Source organism: Canis lupus, chromosome 7, assembly GCF_048164855.1.
Source record: "Canis lupus baileyi chromosome 7, mCanLup2.hap1, whole genome shotgun sequence".
Taxonomy (NCBI): Eukaryota; Metazoa; Chordata; class Mammalia; order Carnivora; family Canidae; genus Canis; species Canis lupus.
In genome coordinates, this window is record NC_132844.1 from 38,581,767 (window position 1) to 38,596,776 (window position 15,010).

Below are 15,010 nucleotides of genomic sequence, written 5' to 3' on the forward strand. Positions count from 1 at the left end.
TACTCTGCCCATGGTGGCTACATATAGTCTACATAGAGCTCTGGGTTCCATGTCAAGAAGTCTGCATAAAGGATATCATCACCCAGAGCTGCAAAATCACAAAATGATAGCATTCTGGGCCTGTGACTGGGGCAGGCTCCACCAGATGTCCTCACATCCACACTGCTGATCTCCCCTGCCCACACCAATTCCAAGAAACCTCTTCCCCTTCAATGTCCTTCCAGTACCCTCTATCAAGAAAACTTAACATTATCCCCAATTTAATGCTTAAAGAGATCCCTTTATCACAGAGCATGTATTAAAGGATGCATACGGAACTGAGAAATAATAAATTGATAACTGACACACTTGCAGAGTAACTACTATCTATCACACGTGGGGACACCAATGCTCAGAGAAGTGAATATAGCCACTAAATTGCAGAGCTAGAAATTATATCCAGAGCATAAATGGTTGATAATTCCTGAAACTAGGCTCTAACCACACCCCAAGATGAAAGTGTGATGAAAATTGCCCACTTAAAGTATTTTATACTTAATTGTACTTCTTATGATTATATGGTAAAACTTCATCTGATGAGACTTTTTCTGCACCCATTTTGTTAAGAAAAAGAAATGACAAGATCATTCACCCCTATGTTTTCTATCCTTCCCTTTACCCTCAGGCTGGGATAAACGTCTCATTCCTCTCTTAAATGCCCTCTTCTTCTTAGCAAAGACACCCTAGATTTCTCCATAGCAACCATTACACTCTAATGTAATTATCTGCTATCTGTGTATCCCTCACCCTAAAGTTCCAACCTTCCCAATTGTGAAGAGTGAGTCTTAATCATTCATCTTTGTAGCGAGGCCTGTGCCCTGGCTCATAAGGTGTGTTTAATGCGTGATAATTGAATTATCAATTCAATATACCTTCATAGCACAGTCAGAAATTAATTTCCAAAGCCATGTCCTGAAGGGAGGCCCAACATATTTGAAAAGACTAGCCCAAACAAGAACAGTAATCAAGGGCAAAGTGGCAAGTATCAAAAGCAATAAAACTGGGAACATGTAGTTGAAAGACTTGAAGTCTGGAAACACCAGGAGAGCTAATACAGAAGAATTTTGTGAGATTAGACAGATTAGCCTAATGTGACACACCTCTGACATCTTTTTAGTACTCTCTCAGTGTATGTTGTGGGATTGTACTGAATTGATATAAAGGGTCTGGAATGGCACATTCAGCAAATCAGTATATTTTGCTAAATGATCTCCACAATATTTAGTTAATGTCCATCACCACACAGTTACATTTTTTTCCTGGGATGAGAGCTCTTAAGATTTACTCTCTTAACAGCTTTTGAATATATATAGTATAGTACACTTAACTATAGTCACTATGCTACATAGTATATCCCCAGGACTTATGTATGTCATAACTGGAATTTTATACCTTTTGACTTCCTTCACCTATTTTACACCCCACACACCATCTCTGGCAACCACTAAGCTGCTACCTGTATCTACGAATTTGGGTGAGGTTTTGTTTTGTTCTGTTTGGTTTTTGCTTCCACATATAAATTAAATCTATAATTTTTTTTCTTTCTCAGTCTGATTTATTTCCCTTAGCACAATGCCCCTCAAGATCCATCCATGTTGTTGCAAATTGCAAGATGTCATTATTTTTTTAAGGCTCAAATTTCCATTATATATATAATATATATATATATAATGGAAATATAAGTGAGATGTATTTTTTCTTCTTTATCCATTTATTCACTGGTGGACACTTCAGTTAATTCCATGTCTTGGCATTGGCATTGTAAATAATGCTGCATGAACATGGGTATATACATCTTTTTGAGTTAGAGTTCTTGTTTCCTTCAGCTAAATATCAAGAAATGAAATCTCTAGATTATATGTTAGTTATTTTAAATTTTTTGAGGGACGGCCATACTGTTTTTCCATACTGGCCACATCAATATACATTCCTACCAACAGTGAATGAGTATCCCCATTTCTCTACATCTTCAGAATTACTTATTTCTTGTCTTTTTTATAATAACCATTCTGACAGGTGTGACATTTTGATTCATTCATTATGGTATTGACTTGCATTTCCCTGATATTCAGCACCTTTTCATATATTTGTTGGTCAGTTGTATGTCTTCTTTGGAAAAATGTCTGTTCAGGTCCTCTGGCCACTTTTTAATCAGATCTTTTTTCTATTGAGTTGCATGAGTTCTTTATATACTTTGGATATTAGCTCCTTTTTAAATCTACGTTTCCTCCTCTCATTCCCCCAGTTCCTTGAAGCAAAAGGCCTTACCTGTACCTGTCCACTCCATTTTCCTCAGAGACTAAAGTTCTAATTCCCATAAATCTACCCATATGACTTATATCCGGACCTTCCAAAGATCACATTCTTCCTGGATCTGGAACATTCCTTGATTTACTGCTAAATCTCTTCTTTACTTGCAAATCACCTATTGCATTCTGTTGTATTCTTAGTTGTCAAATCCCCTCTAGCCATGACCTTTTCTACTGACTCTCCTGGGACCTTCCCTTGGCTATATGCTGGGCTTTATTCAAGAATTTATGTTCATTTTTCTAGATAATAAAAATCTTTTATCCAACAGTGTTTTGACAATTGAGCTCCTGTTAAACTATATTGGCCACATCTACAGTAGGACAAAGTGATTATTGATGTTCAACACCTTGACCTGAAAATATTTCTAGAATTATAGTTACATGAGAAATACCAAATTACACTGAATTTTATTCTTTTTTTTTTAAAGATTTATTTATGTATTTGAGAGAGAGAGAGAGAGAGAGAGTAAAAGCATGAATGGCATGGGAAGGGGTAGAGGGAGGAGGAGGGAAAGCAGACTCCCAGTGGAGTGCAGAGCCTGACACAGGGCTCAATCTTGTGATCCTGAGATCATGACCTGAGCCAAAATCAAGAGTCGGAGGCTTAATTGACTGAGCCATCCAGGTGCCCCTGAATTTCCTTTCCTTACAGGTAAATAAATATTAGAAAGATTTTCAATACAAGACATAAAAAGATATATCAAATTAATGTTAATTTAACCAAGAATCCAACTAATCATAAGATCTACTATACCCAAACAGTTATTGTCAGTTGTCAGTTAGAACACCATTCAAAACAAAAAGTATATATGCTTGCATGTATATACATATCACCACTGTTTTGGTCCCAAATTTAATTAATAGTTCTCTCTTTATCTCTCTTCCATTGGTTCATTCCTCCTTACAAAAATTTGATTTGTAGTACAATAGAATTCTAGGATATCAATTTTTGCAATGCAGAGACATTATGAGGTCCTAGAAGAGATCCACATTCTACTCACAGGGCTTACAAAATATCTAAATGATTCCAGATTCATTTTTGAGCACAATGCAATCTCTCATAATTTTCTGTAAGCTCCATAAGTTTTCAATTTTTTAAAAAAAATTTTGGCAGATCTAAAATCTAAATAACTAGATTTCTGCTTCCCACCAAGACAGGTAACCAGGACCAAATTTACTCTTCATCCTTAGACAACTAAAAGACCAGTCTAAATATATGAAATAGCTTTTGGACATTGAAGAACAAATAACACAAAAAAAGTGATCTCCAAGATATGGGAAAGGAACAAGGTGAGCCACAGGATTTCCTCGGTTTACTGCCAGCAGAGTGTATCCAGGCCACAGTGCAGGGCATCTGAGGGCCCTCCTGAGCTAGGAGATGGAAGTAAGAAATTGAGAAGACAAAGTGGATAGAATATGCAGGGCAAAATACTGGATGGGAAAAAGTTGCACAAAGACAGAAGACCTGGAATGCCTGGGTGGCTCAGTGGTTGAATGTCTGCCTTTGGCTCAGGACGTGATCCTGGGATCCATGACTGAGTGCCATATTGGGCTCCTTGCAGGGAGTCTGCTTCTCCCTCCTCTGCCTGTGTCTTTGCTTCTCTCTCTGTGTGTGTCTCTCGTGAATAAATAAATAAAATCTTTAAAAACAAAGACAGAAGACCTGCAGAGAGGGAGAGGGGGAGAAGAGAAAAGGGAAAAGAGGAGGAAAGGGAGGAAAAAGCAAAAGGGGGAGGGGAAATATGAAGATTGACTGAAGGTTTTCCTTGGCTTTTCAGCTGGGTGCTGATGGACACCCATGTATGAAGAAACCACCTGAAGCAGAAAGAGCCACCAGAAAGGAGCAGGAGAGCAATCTGAAAGAGTTTATAATCCCACCAGCTAGAATAGAAAAAAAAAAAAAAAAACACGAAAAAACAAAACCAACCCATCATGCAAAAGGCATTACACAGAGTATTGCCTCAGCAGTGGAGAATATTCAGCCCTATGTTTAAAGGCTATTCTGATCTCACTTCACTAAGCTTAAAAGAAACATCTTAAAAGATCAAACTCTTTTTAAGTAAGTTAACTGCAACCCAAAGTAAAGCTCAAGGATATTTAAAAGAAACAAAAATATCAGCACTCAATGACATAAAATTCATGTCTGGTATCCAATAAAAAACTAAAGATATGCAAAGAAATGGGGAAATATGAGCCATACTGAAGGAAAAAAAATCAATCAATATAAACAGCCTCCAAAATGTCATAGATGAAAGAATTCATAGAAAAAGAACATTAAAACAGTTATTATAACTATATTCCATATGGTCAAAATATGAATAACTTAATTACTCTTGGCAATAATACTGCTCATAGAGTTTTAAGGTTTGGCTATAATATACACTAAATGCATGCTTATTTTGTTGTTCTTGTTACAGAAAATTTCAGAGACTATAATACCTGAATAGAAGGAATGTATTTGTCATATTCGTTTTTTAACCAGAATATGTTTTTCTGAATTGGGTTGAGTAGAAAGTTGGTAAACTATTTCTGTCTGCTGCAGTCAGAAGAAAAACTTAATTGTTGCTTGAACTAATTTATCTACTTCTTTTATTGATTTATGGAACTATCAATGTCAAAGCATATTCGAATCTTTGAGAAAAACTAAAAGCATGAATCATCCAAAAAGACCATCAGTATACTGAGATTTCATTAAGAGTCAAGTTGTAAGTGGAAGAAGAAAACAGAAAGTCAGATGTCAGATCATACTGTCATACTTAGCAGACAGGAAACATGTTCAAGGTTATGGTATGTGTTCATAAAAACAATGGCGTATCTTGAATTATAGTCAGTTTGCATGAGCTTTAAGGTAAGTATGATGCATGTTTCAGCAACAAATGACATCCACTCCAGATATCAAGGGTATTGTTCACTTGCTTTCTTGGTTTACAAAATGATCTCCTTTCGGGATGCCTAGGTGGCTTAGTGGTTGAGCATATGCCTTTGGCTCAGGGCATGATCCTGGAGTCCCGGGATCGAGTCCCACATTGGGCTCTCTGTATGGAGCCTGCTTCTCCTCCCTCTTCCTATGTCTCTGCCTCTCTCTCTGTGTTTCTCATGAATAAATAAATAAAAATCTTTAAAAAACAAAAACATGATCTCCTCTCAGCTGGCCAAATTACTCAAACCTCTTAAAATACCCACAAATGGGGCCCAGTCTAGTTCCTAGGCTAAACCAGAAAGAGCTCAAGGGAAAAATGAGTGGTGTTGGGGTGAGGGCAGTCTATGCTACTCACCTTTCTACATCCAAAATACATGTCAGTAGTAGATCCAAAAATGCAGGGACAGATGAGAAATGGTGATACTTTCTATTGTTGACTTGTCTTCATATTCATTTCATTTGTCCCACTAATTTCATGAGCTCATCTCAAATCACTCAGAGAACTATAATGAGCTCTGTCACCTTAAGGCAAGTCAGAATTCATGTTCATATAATTAGGACCCTGAAATATGTGTCCTGATTTTCTTGCAGAAATAGCTTAGACTTAGTAGTCAATCTTTCTCAGTACCAATCCTGATTCCATTATTCACTGGTTGTGTGACTTTAGGAACTAAGCTTCAGCTTCCTCATCTGGACAATGGAGATGAAAATAGTAGTTCCTCACAGGTTTTTGACTAAGAATGAGATGAGATGCAGAACAGTTAGTACTGCAAAGACTTTATAAATGATAGCTGTTTTTACCCATTCAAATATATTTACCTATAACAGGAACACTTCTACCAAAGGACTTCTTTCTGTTATAGCCTGATCTTCAACAATACACACATGCCTCATTTCCATTTTTGCTTTTTCTCACACTTTTCCTTTTCGAAAATGTCTCCTGTGTCACCACTTGATTAATCTACCATCCTTTAAGAGGCATCACAAAACCCACCCAAATCACTAAATCTTAACAGCTTTTAATCCTTGTTATAACTTTTTCAAAATTTATTATTCTCTAGTAAAGTGACTTTTGATTACTTTGATGATTTTTAATAAAAATGTATTTGATATTTTTTCATGCATTGTATCTTTTCTCCCCAACTATGATGTTTTATAAATGATTATTTGTCCCATATAGTAGATATTATACTACAAGATTCAGGAACCATTACTGACTTATTAAAGTACTACAAAATTCAAATGATGGAAAATAGTCAATGAGTTCATGGCAAGAGATTGACTTGAAAATGTTGATGATATCAAAGTATTAAGTCACATACCAAAAGAGAAAGAATTAAGAACTAAGAAACGAAAATATAAGGCATGCAGGGGCCAGTGAAGAAGAGGGGTGGCATGGAGGCCCAGCAAGGGTGAAGGCACCCACAAAGCACTTTCTCAACCAGGCCCAGGCATGCCCATCCTTGTATGGCAAAAACTTCAATGGGACACTTCCCCTCTAAAGCCTCATGGTGGAACTGCTGTTTGACACATTCAGAAGGAGGATGACAGCTCTACATAGGAGCACAATGTGAATGGAAGAGACCTATCATTACACAAACAGTAAGGCACTCTGAACAGACACTAAATAAAAACAGTTCTCATCTCAAAACAAAACAAAACAAAACAAAAAACAATGCTTGCGTTACAGTATTAGTTAGATTCTGGTGAACAGCATTTGCTGAATGAAGTCTTCAAGCCAGACAATGATCTCTTTTGACCCATTAACTTGCATTTGCAATCAGATTGGATCATCTCTCATCCTGAGGCTCCCCAAGACTTTGAGCAATTTTTCAGTGATCCTTACAGAAAGATACCATCTCCAGAGAAATAACAGTATTTGTATACAGTGCTTTGGATCTCTAGGAAACATCAGAATTATTAGTGAATAATATACTAAATGGCTCAAGGGCTACTGTGAAGCATTCTTCTACAGCTTGACAGTAAAATATTAGAACTGGTTCCTGTCTCTATAAGGAGGTGTTCCTTTAGAGTCAATGATAACAAATAAAGCCTACATTTTCATGCAGGACACATCCTCCAGTTCTTAAAAAAGAAGAAACCTGGAGATGCCTTCTGTATTGTGAGAATAACAATCAATCATTGTTATTCCTAAGAGATTCCTGGAATTTTGTCTTTGGATAGGACCCTTTGACAGATGGCATGGGGATATTCAGCTTTGCCAGGTTCCACAGTGATTGCTTATAGCTCATGCTACAATGAAAAAGTAAACAAGCTGTAGAAATTATCTTTAAGTGACTATTCAGTTTTTGATACCTATTATACTCCAGAAGTGACTAGTGTTCTGCTGCTTCACCCCTCTAAAATTTTAACCCATGAGATTGGACACATATTTGGACTTTAACACTGCCAGTGGCTTGCATGCCTAATGCAAGACTCCAACCACTTGGAAGAAACTGACTGGCACTCCCTCAACCTTTGCCCTATCTGTTTACACAAGTTGCCATGTACAAAGTGCTGGTGAGGTAGATTGATGATGAATCTGCTGACATCCCTGGAGTTAGTACAAAACACAGTCATGAGGATAATGTGAATTTACCAAAACCTGTGGAAACCTTTAAGGAATGGAAAGAGTGGATACTAAAATACCTTGCTGTTGTCCAAAAATAAGGACCCTCATGTAGGATAATTAAAATAAATACTTGCACATTAGAAAAAGAAAAAAATGAAAATATAGTACAGTCAGGTTTTCTCCTCTACTTCAGAAGTTTGCAAACAAAGTATAGTAACTTTCTCATAGTATTTTGGTGTTTATCACTCAGCTTTCATCCTAATACCCTCCACTTACCCAGAGATGCATGTTTAAGCAGTTCCCTAACTGCCTGGCTCTGTAAAAAATGTAAAAATTACAATTAGTAGGCAATCAGTTACCCAAAAAAATTAAAAACTGAATTGAAAGATGAGGTGAAGAAAAAATTATCCTTTGAAATCTAACAAAAAGTCAACAGATGATGAATGATACCAACAGGGCAGTAGTAACTTACAATGAGAGAGGTTCTATATTTTTTTTTTGTCAAGAAACAAAAGAAATCCCCTCCTCCACACATCCAAACAAGAAGACCACAGTGTTTCTTTAATACAAGGCAATATACATAATTTGAATCTGGTGTTAGAGAAAGCTATTACCCAGTCAATGATATTGTAATAGTTAGAGATAAGGTCATGTTAAAAATAAGTCCATTATCTTGCACAATTCTAAAAGTAGGAAGCCATGAAGCAATAAATTATCAAATTTTATTCAGTTGTCTCCAGGAAAGCTGCATTTTCTCACACTCATGGAACAATATATGTCACTGAGGTAGAGATGTTTGCAGATTGAAGAAAGAGTGGGTACTTCACTAATCAAGGCTATTGGAAATGTCATCCAAGATTATCTATGATCTTTGTTCAGTTCTGATGCTGACCAGTCAGAATTCTGATCTCTAATTTGATTTCTTAAGAGGATTTTCCCAACACAGTGGGGACTTAAAGCACTGTCATCATGTGGTAGGTTGGCTATTGTGTAAGATTTAGAGTTCTGTGTGTATTCATAATATGATACCTGGTTGAAAATCAGCACCTTGTGAATCTAGTTACTATGTATCAACCCTAAGACTCAGTTCACCTGTCAGAGATGTAATAAAATTATATCTTGAACTTCAGAACATGAGTACAGTGCCAGAACCTAGAATGACCTAATAGGATATGGTCAACCTGCAGGATCCAGCCTCCACCCTGGCGACCACTGTCCCATTATTGCTTATTAGCTCTTTAAAGAAAACATTGCTCTATCTAAAGAGATTACTGGTAAAAATCTGTTAGCAAAAAAGGTAATATTCCTGAAATTACAGAGCTGCTGCTTTTTTACTAAGCTCCAGCAGTGCTGAACATATAACTTACTTTGTACCTGAACCACAGTGCTCTTTTTCTCCCTCTGCCAGGAGCACCCTTTCCCTCCTAATGGCTTGATTGACTTACACCCACCAATTCCAGCAGGTTTTCTTTGACCTACTTACCCAACCCTTGTCTCTATATACACACATACATCTGGGTTAGGAACTTTTATCTGGCACTCCTTAGAAATATTTTGCTACCATATCTGTACACTGTTTTAAAATGATCCATTTATTGGTCTGCTACCTACAATGTTCCTTAAGTGAAACTCAGGCTTTATTCATCTTTAAATTCCTAGCATCTTGCATTGTGTTTAATATCCAGGAAGCCCTCAATACATTTTTGATGAAAAAAATGCTTTGTTACTTTATTGTAGTTTGAGACAAGAAACTTTTCAAGGCAAGTACTTTTACAGATATTTGAGTTATATTTCCCAATAGAGCTCAACCTTCATAACATTTGCATAAAATAACAGTTCCAAAGATGGGGTGATTCTTGGGTCAGCAAACGGTTATATTTCCCAGTAAATATATTTTGAAATGCATTATCTTATATGACATTTATATAGTAGTTTCTGGGCACCAGGAACTATTCTAAGTGCTTTATAAATATTAACTTGAATTATCTTCATATCAAACCTATAAAAGAGGTGCTACCACTACCTCCATTTACTGAAGGGGAAATAGAGATATAGAAAAGTTATGTAACTTGGCCAAGATTGCTTAGCCAGTAAAGGGAAGAACCAGGATTTGAATCCAGGCAACCTGGCCCAGAGCCCAAAGTCTTCTCTGCAGGCCTAATGGACTTGCCAATAAGTTTTCATCCACAAAATGAATGGGCATGCTTATATGTAGGATCTTTGATGTGTAAGTTACCTCTTCCCTTTTCCCCTTGTCTAGCCTTCTTAAACAGATATCTTATAAACCTCAAAGCTTTAGACAAGTATTTTATTGAATTACTTTCCTCTAAGGAGCCTAGTCTATTTTACAAAAAGGAAAAATGAAAAACAAAAACAAGAGCTCAGTAATCCTCACAAAATCCATTGAGGAATGTACATTTAAGAAAAGGAAATATTTTTAAATGGATATTTAGCTAGATTCTTACCCCCTTAGGATAAGGCTGAATAATGATTTCATTCTGCCCTGAGATTGAAAAAAATGCTCTTGTAAGTCTTGGAAGGGAAGCAAAAGGATATAAGGGCTCTCTGTGAAAAGCTTGTATTTCTTTCTTTTTTTTTTTTTTTTTTTTTTGAAGTTCAAATCCTACGATGATTAGCTGCAGCTGACCTTGACTCTCCCACTGCTTAGGGAGGGATATGCTATCATAGAGAAATCAAATGAATTAAGCTCTCCAGCTCAACATTTTAAATTGCAGCTGGAAGGAACCATCTTTAGGCTGGTCATCCCCAAAAACTTTTGCACAGAGGCATCTTTGCCAGAAGGAATGCAGCTTTTTTGCCAGCACTGCAATAGAATTATAAAGGAGAAAAGCAGAGAAAAGAAAGCTGCCAGGACTAATTGAAAATTGTCTAATAAAATGAATGTTATCAATTAAATTGTTCTGTTCTTAAACGGATCAATAGGGGTTAAAGAAAAGACATTTTGCCGCTGTTTAGAAAATTGACCAAGAAAACTTCTTAAAAGATTAACTTAGAAAACTGTCTTCAGCAAGCAAATGTGTAAATATCAAATTGTATGACCAAATAAGCCCTTGTTTTGTCTCTTGAAAGGTAAGGAAACTTTTATTACCAAAGAAGATTGAGAGGGACTTATGTTTTGCAAAGTTGAAGATACTGGGGGCCAAATTTACCCTCTAACCAAAAAAGAGGAAAATATAAAAAATGTTTTTCAAAAGACTAGACCTCAGGCAACACAATACAGTGACCACTGAGAGAAAGGAGAGAAATGAAGTGAACCTTATAATTGCCCCATTTTACTGCCTTGAAAAAGATTCCAGGGCATGAGGCAGAGAAGCAGAAGCCAAAAGGAACAGCCAACTTTCTAAGTTGGGGAGAGTATTAGAGAGTAGAGGGATACAGAAGGAGAGAATTCCAGATATTTGCAAGAGATCCCCTAAGATATTCAGTTGAGTGCCATTCAGTGCTTGAATGTAAGGAAATTAATTTAGGCTAGGGAAAGAATTACCCAAAAGGATTAAAGGGAACAACACATGTAGCTCATATCAGATCAAAAACTCTGTTTTCTTATAGCAGCCAGATTGGAAATTCTCATAATTCACAAGGTATTAAAAAAAAATTTACAAGTTACTGTGTAGAGTACTGAAATAGTCTTACTTCAGTAGTGGCAACTAGCCTTGGAATAAGCATTCTCTAAAAAGCAAGGCCTGAGAAGATCAAATTGTTCACAAGTAACTGTGTCAGTTACTAAACCTAGTAGATTTATCAAATATCAAATGCAAAAATTAACTCAAAATAGATCATGAATTTATATGTAAAGCCTAAAACTATAAGATGTTTAAGAGAAAACACAAGAAATTATTGATACTCAAGGTTAGGTAAAGACTGATTAGAGACAACAAAAGCATAATTCCCCAAACTGAAAATAATAATTAGAATTCATCAAATTCAAAAACTTCTGTTCAATGACCCTATTAAGAAAATTAAAGGATAAGCCACAGTCTGGGAGAAATTATTATCAAGTTATGTATCAGATAAAGAATCTGTATCCAAAATATATAAATAAGTTATTCAGCTCAATAATAAAAACATAAATAGTTCAATTTAAAAATGGGCAAAAGATTTGAATATTTTATCAAAATATATATATAGCTAATAAGTACTGAAAAGATGCTCAATATCATTGGACATTAGGGAAATGGAAATTAAAACCACAATGAGATATAACTACATGTCAACTAGAATTGCTATATTCATTCAAAAGCACTGACAAAGCCAAGTGCTGGTAAGGGGGTGGAGAAACTAGGACCCCCATGCATTGTTGGTGGGAATGTAAAATGTATAGCCACTTTGAAATACAGGGAAGTTTCTTAAAATGTTAAACATAAGGGCAGCCCCAGTGGCCCAGCGGTTTAGCGCCGCCTTCAGCCCGGGGTGTGATCCTGGAGTCCCAGGATCAAGTCCCACGTCGGGCTCCCTGCACAGAGCCTGCTTCTCCCTCTGCCTGTCTGTCTCTCTCTCTCTCTGTCTCTCTAGCTCTCTCTCTCTGTCATGAATAAATACATAAAAATCTTTTAAAAAATGTTAAACATAAACTTATCATACATTCCAGTAATTAAATTGTTAGATATCTACTTATCTACAAGAAATGTCAACAAAAGACTCGCACATGAGTGTTCACAGCACTGATATTCTTCATAGTCCAAAACTGGAAACAATGCAAATGTCTATCAAGTGATGAATGTAACAACAAAATTTGCACATCCATACCATGGAATATTACTCAACAATAAAAAGGAGAGAAATATGAATGTATGCTATAACATAGGTGATCCTCTGGTCATACTCTCAAGACTAGAGCATATGATTCCATTCATCTGAAATTTTCAGTAAGAATATATCCAAAACAGTAAGCAATCAATGGTTCTCTTACCTGGGGTTTGGAATAAGGAGTAATTGCAAATAGGTTTGAGGGATATTTTGGGTGGTGGTTAAGTTCTAAAATTAGATTTGGGTTATGAATGCACAATTTTATAAATTTGCCTCATTTAATTGTAAAAGGGGATTTTATTGTATATAAATAATAATAGGCCATAAGTCTGTTTTTAAAAGACTAGATGAATATCTATTTTTATTTTCCCTCCAGATTACCTTAAACAAAATAATAACAAAAGTAAATTTAATGAATTTGTATTAATGACTTTTTTCAGTAGTAACAAGACATTTTATCAAGAAATAGCCAATCTGGGCCTTTTTTAGTTTGCAGAGGTATATAAACTAATTGATTTTCTTTTCTAAAAGACAAAACTGTAAGTAAGCAAAAATTTGCAAGACAAATTAACTCATCTTCATCAATTTTACACCACTATATATTTGTCAAAATATTTAGAGAGCCATCCTATAATGTAGATAGATAAAATATTTTAGTTCATTTCAAAAGGTGGAGAAATTTAAGGCAGCATTGAGCTAAAGGATTTGTCAAGTCACAAGACCTTAGGCTTGGGAGAAAACTTTGTTTTTTTTTTTAGAATGACTATTCACTGATGTTTAAATGCCCCTCTACAATCCTCCCAAGAGCTCTTCAGTCTCTGCTAGAAGACCTTTCATAGCAGAGGATTTGCTATCCTCAAGAGGAGGGGAATTTTCCATCTTTGCAAAGTGCTAATAACTAGAAAGACCAAACATGGACTTTCTGTAGTTTCTATCCATAACATGAAGTTAGTTGATGGAAAGAGATTTTTATCAATACCCAGATGTTCTGGCTTCTACTACTTTACACATATATAGTGCATATTTTTAAAAATGTGGATTGACACAATCCAAATCTCCATTAGATACAAGTTCCTTGAAATGTGGGACAGAGTTCATCATATTTTCCATTGCATCCATTGAATCCATCACTGTGCCTGGCAATTTAGGTACTCAATCAATGATTTTGAACTAAACTCATAATTTTGTAGCACAAAACAAGAATATGTAAATCACCTGAACAATTTTCCCTCAACTCTATTCCATAAACATTTATTTTATGCTACTGTTTTGCAGAAATTAGTATCCTTTCTTATTATTTGTGATATGCAAACAAAACATAGGAAAGTGTTAGCCTAGGTAAGTTAGGGACTAGGTGATAGAATTAGTGATTTTACTGATATGTCTAAAAATGACCCTGAAACACACCACATGATGTACAATGAACTATGATTTACAACCACTCTTATTAGAAAATAATATTGTGATAACCTATATCACCGTATTTAGAATACAAATTGTTAGAAGGCTTAATTCATGAGGGGTTTTATTTTGAACTGTAGAGTGATAGTAATAGTCATAGGAATAACCAACATAACCTGAATTATTAGGGTAAGAATAATACCTGTCATTGTTACATATAGAAAAGCAACATGTTGCAGTGCAATAACACATAAACACACATGCACACACACATGCACACACACAATTTTAGAAGTCAAAAGATCTACAACAAATCTGGCTCCCATTAGCTGTGGTCAACTTCAGTTTGCTTACCTATGACAACAACAGCATTATAATTCCTGCCACATATGCATCAGATTATAATTGTGAAGATCAAACAAGATAGTGGGTATGAAAGTAATTGGGAAACTGAAGTGCTAAACAAAAGTGACAGAGAAACATCGTATTAAATAGCTGAAAATGTGCTTATCCATGTTTATTAAGTTATATAAGATAATACTTTGACAATCAAAATGTTTGATTCCCTGTGAAATAGCAAGTTTGTCCTATTTTTTCACATCATCAATTTTACAAATGTCTGTCATTATTCAATAGGACAAAGCCCATGCCTTAAATACCAGAATGAGTACTTTATACCAAGACAGTGCACAGCAAAAAGATTTTTTGCTGGTAATAAGCACTTAATAAATATATTCATTTGGAGAGATGCTCTCTGACATCCTTAAATTATCATTTGGGAGAAAATTAATTCTATGGCAGCTTTCAAAAATTATGTGTATCTTCACTGATTTTTTATTTAAAATTTAGCATAATTCTTAATTGGTTTTTTGAATCTTGAACACTGCTGGAAATCTTAAAACAGTGAGAAAAATCTAGTAAAAAGTATATACGCACACACATTTGAATTCTGCTTACAATATCAGTAGATTCAGGGACCCTGCAGCTCAAGAATTGACCTAT

At 35.6% G+C, this 15,010-nt stretch overlaps 1 pseudogene; it reads left to right on the forward strand.

Moving 5' to 3' along the window:
* Positions 1-6,992: 6,992 nt before the first annotated feature.
* On the forward strand, positions 6,993-7,938 carry LOC140636285 (archaemetzincin-2 pseudogene; annotated as a pseudogene).
* The last annotated feature ends 7,072 nt before the right edge of the window (positions 7,939-15,010 follow it).